The sequence below is a fragment of the Limulus polyphemus genome, unplaced genomic scaffold, assembly GCF_000517525.1.
Source record: "Limulus polyphemus unplaced genomic scaffold, Limulus_polyphemus-2.1.2 Scaffold267, whole genome shotgun sequence".
Classification (NCBI taxonomy): domain Eukaryota; kingdom Metazoa; phylum Arthropoda; class Merostomata; order Xiphosura; family Limulidae; genus Limulus; species Limulus polyphemus.
In genome coordinates, this window is record NW_013665877.1 from 29,258 (window position 1) to 40,130 (window position 10,873).

Below are 10,873 nucleotides of genomic sequence, written 5' to 3' on the forward strand. Positions count from 1 at the left end.
CTAAATTAGGGACGGCTAGCGCAGATAGCCCTCGTGTAGCTTTGCGCGAAATTCAAAACCAAAAAAAAAAACTCTTCAGATGTACAAGTGTTACAATAGCTTACAACTACTACCGTGTTTCTTGTATCTCAGCCGGCCTTAAGAGCTCTGGATTCTTCTAATTCTTGAACAATACCTTAGGGGCTAGGTAAAAAAAACATAGCTTTGAAAAAAAAAGCTTAATATTAATGTATCATGACAAGTATAATTAATGCTGTATTGCTATATTATTATGCAATAAATCTTTGAATTAAAAAGACAATAATATTATACAATTATATATACAACAGGCAATATAAAGTATGAATGAATAAAAAAAGAACAATAAAACATATCTTTTTTAGTGTTTTCCTAAAGTTGTTGTTTAGTGCAAAACCACGCAATGGGCTACCTGCACGCTGTCCGCCTCTGGTAATCGAACCCCGTATGTTAACGTTGTAAGTCCTTAAACTTACTTCTGACCCATCGAGAGATTTTTTTTAAATTCCAATCTTTGTTTCTATTTAATCTTCAACATTTTTCTTTGTATTAAAATAGATTATTTTATCTAAACAATTATGTTCTTTAGTCAAACTTTCCGTTTCAGAGCAATAAAAAAAAATTCCTTTTGCTGAAGTTGTCGTAAAATAATTGAAGTATATTCATTTTTTTTGAAGGGCACTGGGAGGTGATACGCATGGCTATATGTTAATTAAGCTGGTATAGAAAATTTCGGTGAAAGGGACAATGGATATTTTATCGTTAACAATGGAGGGTTCAAAACAATGTTGATATCCGAAAGAAAGGCAGACTTGCACCATCAAAATAAGTGCAATATTGACTCGACTGTCCGCGTATACCCCGCCCACAGAATCAATACAAGATGTGGGCTCTTGTTCGTGCAGACTTTGTGCGGCGACTTCCACAATGCACAACGTTTCCTTGACAGCATCCCTGCTGATTACTTATAGGTTATGGGGTTTGCTGAAGGTTGTAGTAACTCAAGAACCATATATCAAGAAAAGAATGTCATTGCGATTGTTGGTAAAATTATATCTGGATGCAGTAATCAAAAATGAACAAAACAGCTCTGAAGAGTTGCTATAGTGGCGCCCCTCGTGTAATTTTTAGAAACTAGAGGAATACACATCTTATTCCGTATGCACGTACATAAAATATTCCGTCCTTTCGTTACTTGGTTTGTCAATAGACAGTTTCATACGTCTATAATAACTTTGAGTTTAAAACTACTCAGTACGTACAACGATCAACAAAGTGTAGGTGTGAAAAAGTAGAACAAAATCAGTATTTGTTATCATCAGTTAATATTGTTTTAAAAGGTGCCAAACTACGTATATTAAAATCAATAACGTTCGGATGACAAAACAACGCACAGAGAAAGTATATTTCTTCAACATAAATCAGTGCTTTTATTTTTTTGAGGGGGGGATGGAGATATGGTAATTTTTAATTTAACATAGAAGAATTGGATATGAACATAAACTTCGATTAACGCACTATTAAACTTAATAAACAGAGCTATTTTGAAAGGTTAGATAAAAGAAAAGACCATTAAGCTTAAAATGTCATGGGTTGCTATGGTGATTCACAGAAAACACGGAAATGTATACGTTTCTTTTATCGAAACGTTTGTAATATTGTTCACAAATAATGTTGTACTCGTTCATATTGTAATGAAACAGCGTTACCTCGTAATTAGCATTGTTGCCTTTATAACGGCTAGAGTCTCATTTTTATCATACGTTTCATAACGTTAAATATATATTTAAATCGCAGTAGCATAACTTTTATCAAAGTTTTCATTAAACAATACGCGTAGAGAAGGAAAGGCTATTTAAACATAATGTGTCATAAATGTTAACAAACAGGTTATCAAGAAGGCCATTAATTTAAAGATATTGATATAAAATATGGAAATGACATTAGCCAGATGATGATAATTCAGATGTATACACTCTTCTAATTATTGAGAATCCTTAAGAGATTAGATAAAGAATATAGTGTCTAAAATGTAATAGGCCTAATAGTAATGTGTTATGACAAGTATCGTTATAATCATACTTCGTCAGCTTGTAAAAGGCGTACACATCAAAACAATTGTATTTTATTTATTCCTGAATAAAGCTTGATTTCTGAGATAGATGCTATTTTTGACACTATTTTTCTTCCGAAATCTTTTAACAGGCCATGAAGCTTGAACTTGTTTTTGCAGTCGCTGTAATAAGCCTAATGGTCGTCATACCCGTAACTTCGTATAATGACGATCTACCCATCTACAAATGGAGTCCTTTGGTTTTTCGTGGTTTTAAGAAGAATGACTATGTGGGTTGAAAAAGTCTTGTTATATTTTTCGTCTAGCTATAATTTCATTAGTTTATCTATGAAATATTTTTCTCGTAAAATAAGGTTTAATGTAATTTTCTAGATGTTTCACCATAGAATACATTTTGTTACTCTATATTTTCCGTGTTAAAAAAATAAATTTAAGACAGAGTTTCATTTCTTTAGCAGCGTATTGAAACATTTCAGCGTTAGATAGATATCTTACTGTCGAACAATATGTTTTGAGTATTTTAAATCCATATTATTTTATAGTTTGTGAAAAAAGAAATAATAATATATTCTTCAGAAGTTCTGTGCGACTGAGTATACCGAATGTGGGCAGAAGAGAACCCAGTTTGGCTATCTAATCCGGCAGCCATGCTGTAAGGGTCTTATTTGCGAACAAGTTGGCCGACGACAGCTGTGTATAACACGGTGAGTAGTTCAGTAACACAACCTTATTAAAATCAATTTTGTTTTATTCAAAAATAAAATCAATTAAGAAACTCACCAATATTAGTTTTAAAACAAATTCGTGTGCGTGTGGAAAATGAGGGATATAATGTTTTCAACTGATCAACAGACAATCGATCCAATGTTCACAAATATGGTATAATAACCGAAAAATAAGTCCAGTATATGGCCCGGTTAAGGCACTCGACTCGCAATCTGAGGGTCGCGGGTTCGAATCCCCGTCACACCAAACATGCTCGCCCTTTCAGCCGTGGGGGCGTTATTATGTGACGGTCAATCCCTCTATTCGTTGGTAAAGAGTAGCTCAAGAGTTGGCGGTGTTGATTAAATGCCTTCTCTCTAGTCTATCACTTCTGAATTAGGGACGGCGTAACGTATTCAATGAGCATTGCGCAAAATTCAACAAAAAAACAATTTTTTATTGAATTAGGTAAATCTATTTTCATCCCCTCCTTTTTTAAACGTTTTCCTAAATAAACAATTTTTATTTGAAATAAAAAAAACATTTCTTTAAATAATATCTCCTGCTCACTTTCACGGGTTTATGTTTGAGATAACGCTTGAATATGGGTACGAATTCATCTTTAATTTCATATTTAATCAACGTATCTTTACTTATTTCACACTATAAACGCCAGTGACGTACTTAAGTCTGCTGTATAGGATTATCCCAAACTTCTTTACATTTAAATAATTTTTCATTCATTCTAATTTATTGCGTGTTTTGCTTAATAATTTGCCCCCTAGTGGCTCAGCAGTATGTCCACAGCACAGATAGTCCGTTGTGTAGCTTTGCGCTTGACTACAAACAAACAACTAAACATTAATATTTAAATTTTTTACAGTTTTAAGATACTTAAAATCGTATGCAAGAAAAATTAAGCTTATCGTCCAATGGATAAATAAATTGCCACGTTAAAATATTTAGATAAAGGTAATTCACTTGTTAAATACAGCCAGGATAATATGCCTTGTTACGTTCTTTTCTGATATCATCACGTTTCAAGTTCTAGCAATTTTAATATGGGTGAATTCAGTGAGATAGATATATCACACTTCTTCCAATACACCTAAAGAAAAGCAACTAACTTATTTCAAAAGACAAGGTAATAAATGTATAATTATTTACATATTGACTTTGTTTGAATTTCTCGCAAAGCTAATCGAGGGCTATCTGCGCTACCCGTCATAAACTTAGTAGTGAGGAAAGATGGCTAGTCAATAACACTCACTGCTAAGTCTTGGGCTTCTCTAATTGAATAGTGGGATTGACCATTACATTATAATGCCTCCATAGCTCAAAGGCAAGCATGTTTGGTAATGGTATTCGAACCCCCGACCTGCAGATTACGAGTCGAGCGCCCTGACCGTGATGTCCCAAAATAGAAGGCTGTCTTTTCTGTCGGCGATTTCACTTCTCTCTCTTTCGCTAGTCCAATACACTCACCGCAGTCTTATGCTTCTTGTCTTATCTTAGCAACTGTGTTTATGATTTAGTTCTGTGTGTAAATAAAGATCACTGTATATCTTTCGTGTTTCGATTCTTTCTTTCAAACGAACTCAGAGTTCGGAGAGTTAATCAGACACTTACACACACACACACACTTTGAAATTTGGTATTCTTAGAGCCTCCAGCTAGCAGGGACCAACCGACTTCACTGTAGATAATCCGAGTACCAGGGAATACTACATTGTTTACTGTGAAGGTTCTGTTTTAATCAGAACTGTGGGCTTTGTATTGACATAGAAACGCTGTAGGCTTATTGTGTTATCTATTCGTTTTTATTTCGTTTATTTATGTGGAGATTGATAAAAAAACAAATGTTACCAAAGCAGTTGGAGCAAACGTTATCCTTTTCGTTCTTTCCTATACAAGCTAAATTAGGGAAAAAGTGTGGCTTTGTAGCTTTGTGAATATAAGTATCAATGTGGGTCCTACAACTAAGATAACTACATTTCAAAGATCCATTCTATTACTCTCATATCTCTCTGTTTTCCGTATTCCACGCGTTTAGTTTTGCAGTCTGAAAAATATTTGAACATTATTCAAGGGAAAGAGATACTACTGAAATATGCTCTTTTTTTTTAGCCACTGCATAGCGGCTCATAGAATGGTTCTGAGTCTGTTTGTTTTTATTTATTTATTTCAAGTACAAACTTTTAGTTCATAGATCCTAATTACAGTTTTGGACTCAGGAGGTCAAACCTTTACGATTGGTGTATTTGACCACGCCCAAGGTCTCATGGATTAATTTGTTCGAAATCTGCCCAAAATAATTTCAATTTGAGGGTAAGCTGGTAGAGATCCTGATGAGTAATAAAATCGAATTGGATAAACACGCGTCCCACGCTTGATATTGCTGGCGCACAAAAATATAGCTAACAAAAAGGAAAAAGGTCTCGTAGAGTAATTTACTCTAATCCTGCCTAAAAGAATTGCAAGTGCCGCGGCTATTGAGGATTCCATTTTGTTTCATTACATGTTAAAATCAATTTAAATTGTGGGTAATCTAGTTATCTATCAATGTCTCTTTAGCCATATATATATATATATCTATAATAATAAAAGGTGTGTCTGTGTGACCGCCATAGCTCCAAGAGGAAAGAACCTAGATACCTGAAATTTTGCACCCATACTAAGTAGGCCCTGAGGGTGTGCACCTGAGTATTATTACTTATCCACGTTCGTGCGCGCATCTTTTTAATGAGGCAAGCTAGCGAAAAACCACATAGAAAAGAAGTGTTTCCATATATAACAAATAGAAATAACAGACAGACAGAAACGCACGTGTGTGCACGCATGCGCATGTTTTTAATGAGGCAAGCTAGTGAAAACCCACATAGAAAAGAAGTGGTTCCTTATATAGCAACTTCTAATATATAGAAAAGTCGGTGTGTTTTGGTAACAATGCGTTCTAACAATGGCTTTTAGGTCATGGTGCTTAGCAACAAAAGTATATAACCTAATATTGTTATTAGTCTATTTACTAAAAGTATAAAATGAAATGTATAAACTACAAAATTGAAAAATATTTGTTGATTTCTTAATTTAGAGTGTCCGATTTAAGTTTAAAATAAGATCGATATTTTTACTTGCATGATTAATTTTATGCACTTGGCTCTAGGCTAAGTTATCTCACACTATGTCTTTACTTTAGGCTTATTTATTAAGTTCTTTAAATCATACCAACATTCACTACACTTAAAAGGTTTCATGACAACACCCTTCACGGTCCTCTTGCACCTCTGTCACTAAAATCATAAGGTGCAGACATTAAACGAACTATTTTATCTGGATAAATGCATTTTGGCTTTTATGATTTCTCTTATTTCGAGAAATTAAGCGTGACGCGACGCGACACACAATGGCTTTCATATAAGTTAGATAACGTGACATATAGTGGCATATATAATTATCTATAATATTTTTTTTATTATCGTACCTTTACGACTTTTCTATGTTTCTAGGAAATAGAAATATGTTTAAAAGATTTTTGACTGTTCTTCCACGCTAAAATAGGTTCAGAATACACACACTGAAACAGTCATCTAGGATATACATCAACCTAATAACCCGAGTGAAGCCGGGTACTTTCACTACTATATATGTATACATATATATATGTGTGTGTGTGTGTGTGTGGTGTTTCAATTGCTGTTATCTTAAAAAGTTCGTCTTGGTATGTTCTACAAATTTATACGGTAATATGATTATTTCATTATCCGTTTAATTATTTCATCAACAGATGGCGCTGGGAAAATACTAACGAAGTGTACTATCCTTGAATTAATGGAAAATATTCAGGGCTGCAAAAAACCGAAGTCTACGAAGTCATATTTTAACTCATTTTGCGTATGCTTTGTCTTACCAACAGAAATACTGTCATGTATGTAATATGTGTTTGTTGAATAAAACCAAATTTTTGTCTGGGCTATTCTTAGTATGTCATACGTATTATCATTTAGTGATAATTTAGTGGAAACGTTTTAATACTGTTATGTCTCTGATCGTTTGTTAATTTTCCGTAAAAATTCTTTCCGAAGAAACTTTAGCGATAAGAGTCCTTTTTTTAAATAAAACTAGTTTATTCTTTCTCAATTCAACTTTGCAATACACTTAATTTCCACAGTCACGCTATAACAAACGCTATAATTCACAACGAATTACTCACGCGCTCGACTCAATTGTCCGTCTCTATCTCTGTCTGCAATTCAATTATATTGTTGCCGTCACTTCTTGACGGTCTTATATACAAGAATACCGCTCATCCAGTAAACACTGGAGGCTTCACGAAGGGACATGAATTTTCTAGAAGCTCATGACGTGTTCCTAGCGTCACGTGACTTCCGCTGTCGTAACAATACTAATACTTGTTACGAAAGCATTAACATTTATGTCCTCTCGTTAGTATAATCCCCCAGTAACACAGCGGTATGTTTGAAGACTTATAACGGAGTTTCGATACCCGTGGTGAACAGAGTACCGATAGCCCTTCGAGCAGATTTGTGCTTAACTACAAACGAATTAAAACTTAGTATGAATTGTAAAAAATATATATTCAAATTTGCTTAATATACTTCAATCCATTAATATTCATTTAAATGCTAAATACAAAATAAACAGATTTAACTAGGAGCTACAAGTTTAAATATCAGTGAAATAAAAATAATGTTCATATAATTTTAAATTATAATCCACTAGGGGTGGGGGAGAAGTTCAGGTTTAATTTCTTATTATGTTGTTATATTTTGCCCAAATATTTTAATATTGAATTGGTATAACAATGTTGTGTACTTATTATATTATCTATTCGTATTTTATGTGTTAAGTAATGTATCAGTTAGAAAGACCCGATAGTTTCATTGTCTTGTGATAAAACTAATGCAAAAATATTGAATCAGACTGGATCTATTGTTATGGTTTAAAGGTCACAAAAACGAAAATGATTTATTCCCACGTTATAACAAATTTACAACCTGGGCTGCATCATAGGATTTAGCCTAACTTCACAAGATTATTATCATTGCTATGGTGACCGATTAACTTTCGTACTTACATTATAAAATCGTGTAATTAATATGACCACCTAGCACCCATAGCCCTAAACAACGAAGAACTCTATCATTTTGTTAAGATATTTATCAAGTTTCCACGACAAGATGTTACAGTTAAAACATGTTCTAACTTCTCGATATTTACTTATTTGTTTAGATTTCATAATATAAGAAAAAAGAGGAAAATGCTGGTATTAACACAGATGAAACTCGGTGAAAGTCGATCCTATTTAATGTCAATAAGTTTGACTTTGACACCAGGAGCCACCACAAGAGTGATATATCTTCACACTAATGATATACTAGAATCGCAATTTGGATAGACTTAAATCCATTGACCCTGGCCTGATGGTTTGAAGCACTCCATTTGCAATCTACTGATTGCGAGGTCGAAACCCTTCGCCGAATATGCCATTTCAGCCATCAGTGCGTTATAAGAACGACGGCCAATTACCATTAATCGTTGATAAAAGAGTAGCAAAAAAAGTCGAATGGTGTTGACTTCCCTCTATTCCATCATTTTAAAATTATGGACGGCTAGTACAAATAGTCCTCGAGTAGCTTTTAGCGAAAATTCAGCAAACAAATGAATTTAAATCAATCAAAAAATAATAATACAAAAAGATCACATTGAAAATGGCCTTGACCATATTTTAATTTATGTTTAGGAACTTAAAACTATTTTCAAAGAATTACTATACATTATACTGTCTTTTTTATTATATATGTTTTGTATAATTTTTTTTGTACTATAACAACTGTATTAAAGTACACTTATTTATCAATTATTTTATGAATTAATCACGTTCCATAATTTCTTCTTAATTCATTTACATAACAAAAGTATTAATGCTCCTACAAATAATCACCATTACAAGTATTCTTTAGCATCAACCTCTGGTCTAAAATTGAACGAATCAATAAAAAATAGCCAAACAACAGAAAGCATAGGACGCGTTTCTCAATCTTGTTATTGTTTTATTTTAGTTTTATTTTTTCCATTTTCGCGCAAATCTACATAAGAGCTATCTGAGCATAAAGTCCCTAATTTTGAACTAACAGACCAAAGAAACGACAGCTACTCAACAGCACTAATTGTCAACTCTTGTATGACCGGATAGTGGAATTTCTCAGTGGCTTAAACAAACCCGAAGTACGGAATGCAATTTTGCGGTAACGGAACGACAACGGTGAATCTTTCCGGGATGCACAGTATGGTCACACTAACCACTAATAAAATAAACTTTTCTCAAGACACTCTCATATGTAATGACTTAGCTAATATGGTGAAACATCTAGAAAATTGCATTGTACAAAGATTGAGAAACATGTTTTGTTTGGCTGATTAATCTTAAGAATGTCTTTAATGGGAAAACTTTAGGCCTTTCGTTAATACCAAAACTCTTCAGTTGGGATAGATATGATGACAAACAAAAGACGACCAAAAAAAAAGTTATTTTTGTGTAGTATAAAATATTTAACGTTACAATCTGAAAGCCGGCGAAGCAATAGGACTAACTAGACCCAGTGTTAATGATAAAAATATGGCTTCCACTACAACTTAAGTTCTACAAATACAGTGTAAACAATGGGACTAACTAGATCCAGTGTTGATGATAAAAATATGGCCTCCACTACAACAATGGGACTAACTAGATCTAGTGTTAATGATAAAAATATGGCCTCCACTACAACTTAAGTTCTACAACTACGGTGTTACGTAAACAAGTCCACCTAATGCTGACCGATAGATAGGCATGACTTCAACAACAACAACAGCAAAAAACACGCTAAACTGTCACATATTTGCTAAATTTTTCTTATACCTACGACGTGTGTGAGTTTCGTCATGATTAATTCACTGACACACAAATTCGATATTCACAAAATTGAAGTAACAGACCAACCGACCAACAAACTCACTAATTCAATAATAAAATCAACTAACTGTACTTTAATTTTTCACTTTTCCAACTGTTGATAGTTGGTACGATCATTGTCAAGTACACAAAGCTTAAGCTATAACTGTGGTTTCTTCAAATAACTCAACTTTAAATGGTGTTTTTATATCGCTCAAATTGTTTATAAGTGACTCACGCGCTAATGCCAATCGAAATATCACACAGGGTTTTCTGTCGTTTTTTTCTTTCAGGAACGAGCGATGTTTCAATTGGCGCTCACTTAACGTCGAAACGCTCTTTAGTACAAAAAATAATAAAAATGCAATGATATAAAATGGTAAGAAAAAACGCCCCATAATAATAACGTGTTCAATTGATTGGTGGAGTTGCATGTTATTGGAGTTTATCGCCAACTCTTCTATCCAATAGTAGAATTCCGTCGCGAACATTTGTCAGTGAACAGCCCGGGTAGCGACGTAGTGCAGGTCCTAATTCCAAACCACCGACTGATAAAACAAACATTATTACTTTAATATTATTCATTACTGTGTATCTTTTTATTGTTTAATACTTTGTGACTGAACGTTAAGCCTGAGGGCTGATACAGCTAAAAACCGAGTTTTGATGCTTGTGATGGAACTGGTGTGCACAACATAAACAGCTCATTGTTTAGCTATGTGCTTAAAAACAAGCGAATAAACAATACTTTTTTAATAGAAAAAAAACATCTGCAGTCTAGTGCGATATTTATTTGACCTATTACACATTTTTACGAATTTGGTATATGGTCAAAACAAAAAGTCGTTTATAAGTGATTTTTTTTACAACGACTAAAAAATATCATACAAACGCATATAAAGTTTATATTTCTTGATAACTCCTATACACAGTGTAAAAACATGTTACGAATTTTTTTCTGAATTAAATTCCATTTCTCCTAGCATCATAGTTTTTCTAGTGAATTAACAGGTTAACACGATGCTTTGTCAGATGTCACGCTTTCAACTGAATTTTCATGGCCAGGTGGATAAGGCGGTCGACTCGCAATCTGAGGGTCGCGGGTTCGAATCCCCGTCACACCA

The 10,873-nt window shown here is 33.7% G+C and overlaps 1 long non-coding RNA gene across 1 annotated transcript in view; it reads left to right on the top strand.

Annotated features, from left to right (window-relative positions):
- Nucleotides 1-6,776, top strand: part of LOC111085186 — an 11,714-nt gene extending 4,938 nt beyond the window's left edge. The window contains exons 2-4 of the long non-coding RNA XR_002610025.1: nt 2,224-2,361; nt 2,669-2,796; nt 6,582-6,776. This is a non-coding gene — a long non-coding RNA (uncharacterized LOC111085186). The remainder of the gene's footprint in view (nt 1-2,223; nt 2,362-2,668; nt 2,797-6,581) is intronic.
- Nucleotides 6,777-10,873: the final 4,097 nt, after the last annotated feature.